The following is a 15,243-nucleotide window of genomic DNA, read 5'->3' on the forward strand; positions in this document are numbered from 1 at the left end:
GCACGGACAGGCAGAAAGACGTGCCTGTACGTCCCTGCCTAGACGTGGGTTGGAGGTCCGATCAGGACCCCCCCCCCGGTACATACAGCGGTCGTTAATTGTGTGGGCGCGATCCGGGATGAGGGGGCGGCTATTCGTTTCTAGCCACCCCCTCGCGATCGCTCCCGGAGCTGAAGAACGGGGAGAGCCGTATGTAAACACGGCTTCCCCGTTCTTCACTGTGGCAGCTGCATCGATCGTGTCATCCCTTTTATAGGGAGACTCGATCGATGACATCAGTCCTGCAGCCACACCCCCCTACAGTTGTAAACACACACTAGGTGAAACATAACTCCTACAGCGCCCCCATGTGGTTAACTCCCAAACTGCAACTGTCATTTTCACAATAAACAATGCAATTTAAATGCATTTTTTGCTGTGAAAATGACAATGGTCCCAAAAATGTGTCTAAATTGTCCGAAGTGTCCGCCATAATGTCGCAGTCATGAAAACAATCGCTGATCGCCGCCATTAGTAGTAAAAAAAAAAAAATGAATAAAAATGCAATAAAACTATCCCCTATTTTGTAAACGCTATAAATGTTGCGCAAACCAACCGATAAATGCTTATTGCGATTTTTTTTTTACCAAAAATAGGTAGAAGAATACGTATCGGCCTAAACTGAGGAAAAAAAATGTTTTTTTTTATATATTTTTGGGGGATATTTATTATAGCAAAAAGTAAAAAATATTGTGTTTTTTTTCAAAATTGTCGCTCTATTTTTGTTTATAGCGCAAAAAATAAAAAACGCAGAGGTGATCAAATACCACCAAAAGTAAGCTCTATTTGTGGGAAAAAAAGGACACCAATTTTGTTTGGGAGCCACGTCGCACAACCGCGCAATTGTCAGTCAAAGCGACGCAGTGCCGAATCGCAAAAAGGGGCAAGGTCCTTTACCTGCATTTTGGTCCGGGTCTTAAGTGGTTAAACCCTCCGATCCTTTACAGCCAAGGAAGCTGCTTCTGTTTGATCTGCAACTGTCATGGTGCTGCATATGTGATCAGTTATGACACCAGACATTTAATGGCTTGACAGTTTGGTTGAGGACACAAGAAAATGTGATAGTTAGCAATCCCGGCATTCCAGGAATGTAACAGTTTTTTTTTTTTTAAACCGTTACTGGGACGAGCTTAGTTCCATCTTATGATTAGTTGCTGTTGGGCTTCAACAAAATGGCAGCCTCCGGCAAGAAAAAGCCGGGGCAATGCTGGGGGCAATCTACAGCACACACTAATTTTGGTAGCATAATTATTAATGTGGAATGTATGTTCCTTGCTAAAGATTTATATGGGTAAAGTTCTGCTTTAATTTTCTAACTAAAGTTCCACTTTAATGTTAGTCACATGATCTTTTAGTTAAGATCATGTGACCAAATGCCAAGATTTTTGTTTATAGTAGCAACACTGGATAGAAGATGCAGTATCATTTTTTATTTTATTTTTTACCAGGAAAGGTAAGTACAGTGGAACCTTGGTTTACGAGTAACGCAGTTAACGAGCATTTTAAAAGACGAGCAACTTTTAAAAAAAAATTGTGACTCGGTTTGCGAGTGTTGTCTTGCGAACCGAGAAGAATTCAAGCTAATGGGGTGTGCAGTACCGCATTTGGCCAGAGGTGTGGGGGTGTCGGTGACACTCGGAACGGTTGGAGCCATTCGGAAATACTTGGAATCATCCGAAAATACTCACACAGATCCACGGTCCTGCTGTGATTGCGGGCAATTGCAAATGCCCGACGGACATCGCGGCCGCCGGGCACGCGCACTGGGTCATGAGCAATGCCATGGGCGCGTGCCCCCTAGACGGCCAGGAAGCCCAGGACGTCATATGACGTCCATCTAGGATGGGAGATCCCATCTGTGGATGTCATATGACTTTGGGCGGGTAGGGAAGTGGTTAAAGAATGGCACAAAAACATCCTCCGAGAACAACTTCTCCCAACCAAGAACAGTTTGGTGAGGAACAATGCCTTTTCCAGCATGATGGAGAACCTTGGCATGATAATTAAGTGGCTTGGGGAACAAAGCATCAACATTTTGGGTCCATGACCGGGAATCTCTCCAGACCTTAATCCCATTGAGAACTTGTTGTCAAATCTTAAGAGGCGGGTGAACAAGAAAAAAAAAACACAAATTCTGACAAACTCCAAGAATTGATTATGCAAGAATGGGCCGCCATCAGTCAGGATGTGGCCCAGAAGTTGATTGACAGCATGCCAGGTATTTCCCCGGCACTTTAAACTAGGGCTTATTTTCGGGGTAGGGCTTATATTGCAGCCCTTCCTGAAAATCAGGGTAGGCCTTATTTTCGGGGAAACACGGTATATATACTTCAGTATATCATAGTAACATCTGGCAAAAAGATCTAAAAACACTGAAGCAGCAGACTTTGTGAAAACTAATATTTGTTTCATTCTTACAACTTTTGGCCTTCTTCAGCGCTATTTCAAAGCCGCACTGGTGTGAATCAGGGCTTCAGGTGCTACTTCTGTAGATCACATCAAATATTAAAATTCACTTCTTTTAATGTAGTACAAAAAAAAAAATTACAACTAAAAAAGGTTTTGTCGCTTGTCCTTAAAGCTATTGCTAGATGAAATTACTTAAATGTACAATGATCAGCCATAACATTATAACTATCTTCCATATTTCGCCAAGGCATAGACTCCACTAGACCTCTGAAGATATGGGGGTTGATTTACTAATATTGGAGTGTGCAAAATCTGGTGCAGCTGTGCATAGTGACCAATCAGCGTCTAACTTCAGCTTGTTGAATTAGGCTTTGATAATTAGGCCGGGTTCACACTGTTACGACAAACACTCCGACCTTGGGAGCTCATGTCACATGGCGTGTGAAAATCAATGTCTCCCTATGAGCGCCGTTTTAACTGGTCCGACACAAGGCAGTCCGACTTTGAAAATGCTCCCTGCAATACCGACTTGATTGATACGACTTTGATATGCGACTTGTGCTCTGATGATCTTGAAGGGGAACTCCATGCCAGATTTAAAAATAACAGGCATGGGTTCCCCCTCTAAGAGGATTTTAAGGGGAACCCCTACGCAAAAAAAGAGGTGTGGGGGTCCCCCCAAAATCCATACCAGACCCTTATCTGAGCACAGAGCCTGGCAGGACGGGAAAGGGGGTGAAGAACAGAAGTGAGGATTTCTCAGAAGAAATAAGGACATTTAAAAGCAAAATGGAAGGATGAGGTAAGTGAAGGAGGACTGCACTAAGGTAAAGGAAGCTATTTAGGGAAAACATTTTTTTCCTTTACAACCCCTTTAACCACTTAAAGCGGAGTTCCACCCAAAATTGTAACTTCCGCTTAACCCACTCCTCGCCCCCTTACATGCCACATTTGGCATGTAATTTTTTTGGGGGGGCAGTGGGGGCTTCAGGAGGAGTGGGACTTCCTGTCCCACTTCCTCCTTCCGCCGAGGGGCTGGTAAGGCGAATAGCTTAATCGCCTTACTGCAGCCCCTCCCTGTAGGCGATCGCCTGGGACACATGACAGGTCCCATGCGATCGCCTGTCCAATGAGAGAGCGCAGCGCTGCTCGCGCATGCGCAGTGGGTCCCCGGCCGTGGAGCCGAAAGCTGTCACAGCCGGGTGCCCACACTTAGGATGAAGACGCCGGCCGGGGAGGGGGGGAGAGGAGCGGAGCCCCGGCCGGCGCGACGCTGGAACGTGGAGCAGGTGAGTGTGTGTTTATTAAAAGCCAGCAGCTACAAAATAAACACAAAAAATGCCTGGAACACCCCTTTAAGGACCGCCTCCTGCACATATACGTCAGCAGAATGGCACGGCTGGGCACAAGCACGTACAGGTACGTCCTCTTTAAGTGCCCAGTCGTGGGTTGCGGTCCGAAGCTCCGTGACCGCGGCCGCGGGACCCGATTGCGGCTGGAGTCCCGCGATCGGTCCCGCGATGTAAACACAGCTTCCCCGTTCTTCACTGTGGCGCCGTCATCGATCGTGTGTTCCCTAATATAGGGAACCACAATCAATGACGTCACACCTACAGCCACACCCCCCTACAGTTAGAAACACAGATGAGGTCACACTTAACCCCTTCAGCGCCCCCTTGTGGTTAACTCCCAAACTGCAATTTTCATTTTCACAGTAAACAATGCATTTTTAATGCATTTTTTGCTGTGAAAATGACAATGGTCCCAAAAATGTGTCAAAATTGTCCGATGTGTCCGCCATAATGTCGCAGTCACGAAAAAAATCGCTGATCGCCGCCATTAGTAGTAAAAAATTTTTTTTTTATAAAAATGCAATAAAACTATCCCCTATTTTGTAAACGCTAAAAAATTTTGCGCAAACCAATCGAGATTTTTTTTTACCAAAAATAGGTAGAAGAATATGTATCGGCCTAAACTGAGGAAAAAAGATTTTTTTAAATATATTTTTGGGGGATATTTATTATAGCAAAAAGTAAAAAATATAGAATTTTTTTCAAAATTGTCGCTCTATTTTTGTTTATGGCGCAAAAAATAAAAACCGCAGAGGTGATCAAATACCACCACCTGTCGGATCTAATGGATATCTATGCGTAACTGATTCTAATAATCAGTCGCATAGATTCGACGGCCCAGATTAGGACTTACGACGGCGTACATGGCGTTGTGCCGTCGTAAGCCCTTTGAGAATCTGGGCCTGTGTGTCTAAAACCCCTCAGAACCAATCAGTTTCATTTTAAAAACAAACACTGCCCTGTATTGGCTCTGTGTCTCTGTCCTTCACAGAAGCATGAAACTAGATGAAAAGCGAAACTGAAACTGCAGGCACATTATATGATTGATTTTTATCTATTTTTAATCATTTTTAAAAGGAATCAGTTAACTATTATGTCTCTATACCCAGCAAAAAAAATGTTTTCCTTTACAACTCCTTTAAGTGGTTAAAGGGACACTAAAGGAATTTTTTTTTTTAGCTAAATAGCTTCCTTTACCTTGCTGCAGTCCTGGTTTCATGTCCTCATTGTTCGTTTTTGCTTTGATGTTGCTGTAAATCCTCTCTGTTTTGGACACTTCCTGGTTGTCTCTTTCCTGATCACCACAGTACTGGGAGATTTCTCACGGTGGTCACTAATCAAGGAGGTGTGATTACTGTGTGTAAAACGAAACTGGATTGGTGCTGAGGAGTTTTAGACAAAGTATCACTGCTCTCTATTGGCTGGCTGCCCTCTAGTGGCTCTCTGTACATCAGAGAACCAGCAAACAACAGCAAAAACGAAACTACACTGCAGGCACATTATATGATTGTTTTTTTATCAATTTTTAATCATTTTTAAAATGAATCAGTTAACTATTATGTCTCTATGCCCTGTAAACAGTCATTTCAGCTAAAAAATTTTTTTCCTTTAGTGACCCTTTAAGCTTATGATGATTTCTTACTAAATATACAAATATCTCCCAATTAGATTAATAAATAAAGATGATTTATTAAAATACAAGTATAATTATATATCTATATAACTACAATTACTGGTGATTTATATTTCAAATACACAATCAAGGAAATCAGCACAATTGAAATGTAATTACTGTTTTGAAAACAAACACAGAAACTAATCAGACCTTAAATGATGTGCTGTGATACGGAAATAAAAGAAATACACTCTTAAAGTGGAGGTTCCATCAAAAAAACTATTTTGCTTCAAACTGTAGCTTACGACTAAAAAAGAAAAAAAAAAAGTTTTTTTTTTTTTTTTTTACTCATCTGGAAATGCCTGTTGCCATGCGGTCCCACGAAATCTGCCTTTGAAAGCACCTAGTATTCTGACATCATCTCCCTCTAATGCTCCTGGGAAATGTGTGTCATCATTTCCCAGGATGCAGTGCGCTGTCCAATTATCACTCCCCATCCAAGACTTCCAGGAAGTAAGTGCCTGTAGGCTTCACAATGCCCACAAGCAAAATGGCAACGGTGTAGATATCGTTTTATAAACTATCTTTTTTGAATATCTATGCGGATCAGCGGCGGATTGTAAAATAGTAAGTGACCAGATTTCTATTATAAAAACGCAGGATGAAAGGACATACATTTAAAAAATGCTAATTGTGGTTGGAACTCCGCTTTAAGACAGTTTCTCACGTACTTTCTGCGGGCGTAGGAAAGAAAGGCTAGGCTATTTTGATGAATGAATTACCTGTCCAGCCTAAACATCTGTCCCTTGAAAGTGAGAGAAGCTTCCTCAAAATGTTCCATTGGTCATGTATTTTTCTATGCTTTATCATTTTGTATGTATCAATGCCATTACAGCACAGTACAGCATCAAGCCATCAGTAACAGATCCTTTAAGTCCTGTGATGTGCAAGGTGGGGCCTTCATATATTAGACTTGGTTTTTTTTTTTCAGTACATGCCACAGATGCTCAATTGGATTGAGATCTGGAGAATTTGGAGGCCAAGTCAACACCTCAAACTAATTGTTGTGTTCCTCAAAGCCTTCTTAAATTCATGAGACCAGACCACCTTCTTGCATTGTTCCATGGTCCAGTTCTTGTGATCATATTCTGTGGCTATGCAGCCCCATGTACAACAAACTGTGATGTCCTGTTGTGTTCTGACGCCTTTCAGCAGTTTGAGTTGCAGTAGCTCTTAGGTTTGGACAGCACGGGCCAGCCTTCACTCCCCACTTGCATCAGTGAGCTTTGGCTGCCCATGACTCTGGTTCTCCGGGTCTCCTTTCTTGAACCACTTTTGGTAGGTCCTGACCACTGCAGAAAAGGAACATCCCACAATAGCTTGGAGATTATCTGACCCAGTCATCTAGGCATTACAACTTGGCCCTTGTTTACTGCATATAAAGACTTATTTTACTGTTGTGGGTTTAGTATTACGTTAACCACTTCCCATTCGCGCTATAGCCGAAAGATGGCTACAGTGCGGATCTAATTTGCCGGGAGGGCGTCCATGGACATCCTCCCATTCTCAAGTGGCCTGCGAGCCCCCTGCATGGCGAGCGCAGCACGCTCTGTGATCAGCGAGTCTTGGCTGATCACAGCGAGTCAATCTCGACCCCTAACCACGTGATCAGCTGTGATCCAATGACAGCTGATCATGTGATGTAAACAGAGACAGTAATCGGCTATTTTTTCTCCTCACGCTGATGGCATGAGGAGAAAACAAAAAGCCGATCACTGGCAGCTGTCATCAGGACATCGGTCCCGATCAAGGAGATCAGCCGCCTGCTCATCTCTGCCAACAGTGCCACCTAACAGTACACAACAGTGCTGCCTACCAGTGCCCACCAGCGCCACCTAACAGTGCCCACAGTGCCACCCATTAGTGTCACCAACCAGTGCTGCCCATCATTGTCAAGTACCAGTCTGAACTCTTGAAGCCCTCCACAGAACAAAGGGTGTTCATATGGCTAAAACAAAAAGAAAAGAAAGGAGGGCGCACCGACCTTGTGCATTACCACTTTTTTTTATTAAAAACAGAATAAAAAGCAATAGTCCTACTCACAAGGAAAATTGAGTAAGCGCTTTTCAGACAGCTGGACTGGACCTTGCGGCACCTGCCAGTAGAGCCGTCCAGATGTCTGAGGTTCTACTGGCAGGTGCCGCAGGGTCCAGTCCAGCTGTCTGAAAAGCGCTTACTCAATTTTCCTTGTGAGTAGGACTATTGCTTTTTATTGTGTTTTTAATAAAAAAAAGTGGTAATGCACAAGGTCGGTGCGCCCTCCTTTCTTTTCTTTTTACCTACCAGTGCCCATCAGTGCCACCTATCAGTGCCCATCAGTAACACCCATCAGTGCCATTCATCAGTGCCACCCTATCAGTGCCCATCAGTACTGCCTTATCTGTCCCCATCAGTGTCGTCTCATCTGTGCCTATCAGTGCCCATCAGTACAGCCAATCAGTGACCACCATTGCAGCCTATCAGTGCAGCCTCATCAGTACATATCAATGAAGGAGAAAAATTACCTGTTTGCTAAATTTTAACCGGTTAACGCCCGCCGCATGTACATATACGTCCACAGAATGGCACGTACAGGCATATGGGCGTACATGTACGTCCCCGCCTTTCCGCGGGTCCGATCGGGACCCCCCCCGGTACATACGACGGTCGGTAACCCGCGGGAAGCGATCTGGGACGAGGGCGCGGCTATTCGTTTCTAGCCGCCCCCTCGCGATCGCTCCCGGGAGCTGAAGAACGGGGAGAACTGTATGTAAACACGGCTTCCCCGTGCTTCACTGTGGCGGCTGCATCGATCGCGTGATCCCTTTTATAGGGAGACTCGATCGATGACGTCAGACCTACAGCCACACCCCCCTACAGTTGTAAACACACACTAGGTGAAACATAACTCCTTCAGCGCCCCCTGTGGTTAACTCCCAAACTGCAACTGTCATTTTCACAATAAACAATGCAATTTAAATGCATTTTTTGCTGTGAAAATGACAATGGTCCCAAAAATGTGTCAAAATTGTCCGAAGTGTCCGCCATAATGTCGCAGACACGAAAAATTCGCTGATCGCCGCCATTAGTATTAAAAAAAAAAAAAATGCAATAAAACTATCCCCTATTTTGTAAACGCTATAAATTTTGCGCAAACCAACCGATAAACGCTTATTGCGATTTTTCTTACCAAAAATAGGTAGAAGAATACGTATCGGCCTAAACTGAGGAAAATAAAAAAAATTATATATGTTTTTGGGGGATATTTATTATAGCAAAAACTAAAAAATATTGCATTATTTTTAAAATTGTCACTCTATTTTTGTTTATAGCGCAAAAAATAAAAACCACAGAGGTGATCAAATACCACCAAAAGAAGGCTCTATTTGTGGGGAAAAAAGGACGCCAATTTTGTTTGGGAGCCACATCGCACGACCGTACAATTGTCTGTTAAAGCAACGCAGTGCCGAATCGCAAAATCTGGCCTGGGCATTTAGCTGCAAAATGGTCCGGGGCTTAAGTGGTTAACAAAAATAAAAACCCCTGTGGTGATTAAATACCACCAAAAGAAAGCTCTATTTGTGTGAAAAAAAATTGTAAAAATGTAATTTAGGTACAGCGTTGTATGACCGCGCAATTGTCATTCAATGTGCGTCAGCACTGAAAGCTGAAAATGTGTCTGGGCAGGAGGGGGGTTTAAGTGCCCAGTAAGGAAGTGGTTAAGCCCCACCAACCATCATGCCCCCTGCCCAGTGAGGGGTGTCTAAGCCACCAGCAAAGGTACTAATATTGGACTTGGGAATATTCGCTGGTTTGTCTTTGTGTCGGGCCCCTTGTGCAAAAAGTTAGTTTCATAAAGGCACAAATAAGAGGATTTTCTGCTGGGAAATAGTTTTGTTTTTGTACTTTTAAGCATTTAACATGTCCGACAAATTTGCTTTATGCCCGTCTGCTGACTGGTTCGCATGGCATGCTGGGATTTACTGCAAACTCCTAAGAAACATCAGCAATGCGATGGCGAGCGATTAAACAAGTCTGATAAATGAGTTGATAGTTTCTTGGCTGTCATCTTTACATGACACTATCATGATTTATTTGTTTTTCTCTAATAATTATTACAATTAAGTAATTTCTGCATCATTCACATCTCCTGGAAATTGATTTTGGAGATAACCGTGAATTGTTGATAAATTGGAGTATTGGGAATATATTTATCACTCGCATTCCGATGGAAGCATGCAGGCTTAAAGCAGCGGCACATGGGAATATCCAGAGTACCTTCTTTTCCTTCAGCATGTGCTGTGTTGTGTGGAAAGTTACATTTCCTGTATTATTAATAGGTTGTCACTGTGACAGAGGAAAAAAAGAGGAACTCCAGTAAATACGAAAGTCCACATTACATAACCCCCTTCAATAGTCTAAAAAAGCATTCCCGAAGATGCAATAGAAGTTTTAATGCTTTGTATTAGTTCTGCCTTTTAATTGCTCCTGCATTGCAAGAAAAGCAGGTAAAAATGTTTAGTAGTATATATACACTATGGGCCAGATTCACGTAGGGCAGCGACGGTGTAACGTATCATAGATACGTTACACCGCCTCAATTTTTCATCGCAAGTGCCTGATTCACCAAGCACTTGCGATAAAAACCTACGCCGGCGGCCTCCGGCGGAAGGCGGGCCAATTTAAATGGGCGTGTGCCATTTAAATTAGGCGCGCTCCCGGGCCGGACCTACCGCGCATGCTCCGTTTCCGAACTCCCGCCGTGCATTGCGCGCCGTGACGTCATTTTTTTGAACGGCGACGCGCGTAGTGTAATTCCGTATTCCCGGACGGCTTACGCAAACGACGTTATTTTTTAAATTTCGACGCGGGAACGACGGCCATACTTTATACAGCAATACGATTGCTGTGTAAAGTTAAGGCACCAAAAAAAACGACTAACTTTGCGACGGGAAACTAGACTAGCGGCGACGTACCGAACGCGAAAAACCGTCGGGAATCGCCGTAACTCCTAATTTGCATACCCGACGCTGGTTTACGATGCAAACTCCCCCCAGCGGCGGCCGCGGTATTGCATCTTAAGATCCGACAGTGTAAAACAATTACACCTGTCGGATCTTATGGCTATCTATGCGTAACTGATTCTATAAATCAGTCGCATAGATAGAAACAGAGATACGACGGCGTATCTCCACTGTGAATCTGGCCCTATATTACCAAAAGTATTGGGACACCTGTCTTTAACCACTTAAGACCCGGACCAAAATGCAGGTAAAGGACCCGGCCAGTTTTTGCGATTCGGCACTGCGTCGCTTTAACTGACAATTGCGCGGTCGTGTGACGTGGCTCCCAAACAAAATTGGCGTCCTTTTTTTCCCACAAATAGAGCTTTCTTTTGGTGGTATTTGATCACCTCTGCGGTTTTTATTTTTTGCGCTATAAACAAAAAAAAAAGCGAAAATTTTGAAAAAAAAATCCTATATTTTTTCCTTTTTGCTATAATAAATATCCCCCAAAAATACATATAAAAAAAAATGTTTTCCTCAGTTTAGGCCGATACGTATTCTTCTACCTAATTTTGGTAAAAAAAATCGCGTTTATCGGTTGGTTTGCGCAAAATTTATAGTGTTTACAAAATAGGGGATAGTTTTATTGCATTTTTATTAATATTTTTTTTTTTACTACTAATGGCGGCGATCAGCGATTTTTTCGTGACCGCGACATTATGGCGGACACATCGGACAATTGTAACACATTTTTGGGACAATTGTCATTTTCACAGCAAAAAATGCTATAAAAATGCATTGTTTACTGTGAAAATAGCAATTGCAGTTTGGGAGTTAACCACTAGGGGGGCGCTGAAGGGGTTAAGTGTGACCTCATATGTGTTTCTAACTGTAGCGGGGCGGGGCTGGATGTGTGATGTCATTGATCGTATTTCCCTATATGAGGGAACACGCGATCAATGACAGCGCCACAGTGAAGAACGGGGAAGTTGTGTTTACACACAGCTCTCCCCGTTCTTCAGCTCCGGGGACCGTTTGCGGGACTCCAGCGGCGATCGGGTCCCGCGGCCACGGTCACGGAGCTTCGGACCGGACGGCTGGGCACTTAAAGAGGACGTACAGGTACGTACTTATGCCCAGCCGTGTCATTCTGCCGATGTAAATGTGCAGGAGGCGGTCCTTAAGTGGTTAAAGTGGTTGTAAGCCCACTTAAAATAAAAAACTAACACCTTCAAGACAAAGGCATAATGAGCTAGTTTGCTTAGCATACTAGCTCATTATGTAATACTCACCCCGGATCAAAGCCCCTGCTGCGTTGCCCTGGAGTTACTTCTGGGTATCGCGGAGCCGCAATGACGTCACTCCCGCACATGTGCGTGGGAGCCGCCAGTCACGGCACGGCCTCATTTAGAAACTGCACGATCGCCGTTTCTAAAGTGTGCCTGCACTTTTGTCTACGGCGCATGCGCCACAGACATTGGCGCAAGTCTCTATTGTAAATATCTCGTTTAGGAGATATTTCTAGCACCTACAGGAAAGCCTTAATCTAGGCTTACCTGTAGGTAAAAGTGGTAGTACAAGGTATACAACCACTTTAAACGCACATAAACTATATTGCCATCCCAGTCTTTTTCTGTAGGGTTCAATATTGAGTTGGTCTACCCTTTGCAGCTGTAACAGCTTCAACTCTTCTGGGAAGGCTGTCCACAAGGTTTAGAAGTGTGTCTATGGGAATGTTTGACCATTCTTCCAGACGCGCAATTGTGAGGTCAGGCAGTGATGTTGGACGAGAAGGCCTGGATCACAGTCTCCACTCTAATTCATCCCAAAGGTGTTCTATCGGGTTGAGGTCATGACTCTGTACAGGCCAGTCAAGTTCCTCCACCTCAAACTCGCTCATCGATGTCTTTATGCAGGGGTCTTCAAACTACGGCCCTCCAGTTGTTCAGGAACTACAATTCCCATCATGCCTAGTCATGTCTGTGAATGTCAGATTTTTACAATGCCTCATGGGAAGTGTAGTTCTAGTTCCACCACAGCTGGAGGGCCGTAGTTTGAAGATCCCTGTCTTTATGGATCTTACTTTGTGCAGTGGTCCAAATCATTTGGTGGAGGGGGGATTATGGTGGGGGGTTGCTTTTCAGGGGTTGGGCTTGGCCCCTTAGTTCCAGTGAAGGGAACTTTTAAGGAGTCAGAATACCAAGACATTTTGGACAATTTCATTCTCCCAACTTTGTTGGAACAGTTTTTGGGATGGCCCCTTCCTGTTCCAACATGACTGCGCACCAGTGCACAAAGAAAGGTCCATAAAGACATGGATGAGCGAATTTGGGGTGGAAGAACTTGACTGAGGAAAGATTTTCTCTTGAGAAGAGGAAATTAAGTGGAGATATTATAAACATGTACAAATACATAAGTGATCCATATAGTGAACTCAGTGTAGTTATTCACTTTAGGTCATCACAGAGGACGTCTAGATGAAAAGAAATTTCATCTCCAATACAGAAAGCCTTCTTTACCTTAAGAGCTGTGAAAATGTGGAATAGACTCCCTCCAGAGGTGGTTCTGTCTAGCTCAGTAGATTGCTTTAAAAAAAGGCCTGGATTCTTTCCTAAATGTACATAATATAACTGGATACTAATATTTATAAGTAAAGTTCATCCAGGGAATATCCACTTGCCTCTTGGGGGACATTAAGGCTTCCCCCCCTCCCCCCCACTGGAGAAAATTGGATCATGCTTTGCTGGGGTTTTATTGCCTTCCTCTGGATCAACAGTGGGTATAGGATAATGTATAAGGAGCGGTCCCCCCTTCCAGCCCCCCCCAATCCTTACCTGAGCTTCCTCCGATCCAGCGATGATCACGATCAGCCTCGGGTGTCTCGGGACTCTCCCTTTTCATTGACTGAGACAGCAGCGGGAGCCCATTGGCTCCTACTACTGTCAATCACAACCAGTGAGCCAATGAGGAGAAGGGCAGAGCCACAGCTCTATGTGTCTTATGGACGCACAGATCAGCAGGTCGGGAGAGATCAGCGATTATTATTGTGACTGTGACTTTATGGCGAACACATCGGACACTTTTGACACATTTTTGGGACCATTGTCATTTTTACAGCGATCAGTGCTATAAATATGCACTGATCACTGTGAAAATGACACTGGCAGTGAAGGGGTTAACCACTATGTGGCGCTGAAGGGGTTAAGTGTGTCCTAGGGAGGATTCTAACTGTTGGGGGCGTGGCTACAAGTGACACGTCACTGATAGCTGTTCCCGATGAGAGGGAACAGACGATCAGTGTCAGTGTCACTAGGCAGAACGGGGAGATTCTTGTTTACACTTGCCTCTCCCCGTTCTGCAGCTCTGTGACCCGATCGCGGGACATCAAGTCTGCGGGTCCCGCGGGCCCAGTCACGTGCTCGGCGGAGCACGTGGCCGCAAGGCGGCAATTTAAAAGTGACGTGTATATATACGTTACTTTGCCCAGCCGTGCCATTCTGCCGACGTATATGTACTGGAGCCGGTCGGGAACCGGTTAAATGAAAATAGTTCAATCTGTTCCCATACAAGAAACATTTTGGAGCTTGTCCCTTCGGGAATTTTCATACGAAAATTCTGAATCGGCTGTCAGGAGTTGTGTTCACACTATACGAAAATCGTACGGAAATTATTTTCTTATAGTGTCTACAAGCCTTTGGTCAGAAAACTAAGTCCTGCAAGATCACTTCAGGCTGGCCACTTGTGCAGGTATACAGAGGGTATAAAAAAAAAATCACACCCCACATTTTGTTGCTTTGCAGCCTGAAATTAAGACAGACACCATTTTTGTTTTATCCAGCTGTATTTACTAGTGCAACTTATAACATCCAAGTGAAAGATAGAACACCAACATGTCAGAAAACAAACAAACAGAATCACAGAGTTGGAAAAAGGACCACCCCCTTATGTCAGTATTTTGTTGAACCACATTTTGCTTTAATTCTAGCCTGTTGGGATTTGTCTACTAACTTTGCACATCTGGACTTTGCAATATTTGCCCACTCTTCCTTGCAGAACTGCTCAAGTTCAGTTACATTTGATGGTGACCGTTTGTGGACTGCAGTCTTCAATTCATTCCACAGATTTTCAATGGGCTTTAAGTCTGGGCTCTAACTGGGTCATGCAAGAACATTCCCCTTTTTCTCCTTCAACCACTGTGTGGCTTTTCTTTAACCACTTAACCCCCGGACCATATTGCTGCCCAAAGACCAGAGCACTTTTTGCGATTCGGCACTGCGTCGCTTTAACTGACAATTGCGCAGTCGTGCGATGTGGCTCCCAAACAAAATTGGCGTCCTTTTTTCCCACAAATAGAGCTTTCTTTTGGTGGTATTTGATCACCTCTGTGGTTTTTAGTTTTTGCGCTATAAACAAAAATAGAGCGACAATTTTGAAAAAAAATAATATTTTTTACTTTTTGCTATAATAAATATCCCCCAAAAATATATAAAACATTTTTTTCCCTCAGTTTAGGCCGATACGTATTCTTCTACATATTTTTCGTAAAAAAAAATCGCAATAAGCATTTATTGATTGGTTTGCGCAAAAGTTATAGCGTTTACAAAAAAGGGGGTATTTTTTTGGCATTTTTATTAATATTTTTTTTTACTAGTAATGGCGGCGATCAACGTTTTTTTCCCGGTACTGCGACATTATGGCGGGCACTTCGGACACTTTCGACACATTTTTGTGACCATTGGCATTTTTATAGCTATAAAATGGCTATAAAGTGCTATAAAAATGC

General features: G+C 43.7%; 1 protein-coding gene across 6 annotated transcripts in view; it reads left to right on the top strand.

Moving 5' to 3' along the window:
* The window catches only part of RIMS2 (regulating synaptic membrane exocytosis 2), an 830,084-nt gene that overhangs the window by 140,629 nt on the left and 674,212 nt on the right, over nt 1-15,243 (top strand). The gene's annotated exons all lie outside the window — the stretch shown is intronic.

The sequence above is a fragment of the Rana temporaria genome, chromosome 5 (genome assembly GCF_905171775.1).
Source record: "Rana temporaria chromosome 5, aRanTem1.1, whole genome shotgun sequence".
Classification (NCBI taxonomy): domain Eukaryota; kingdom Metazoa; phylum Chordata; class Amphibia; order Anura; family Ranidae; genus Rana; species Rana temporaria.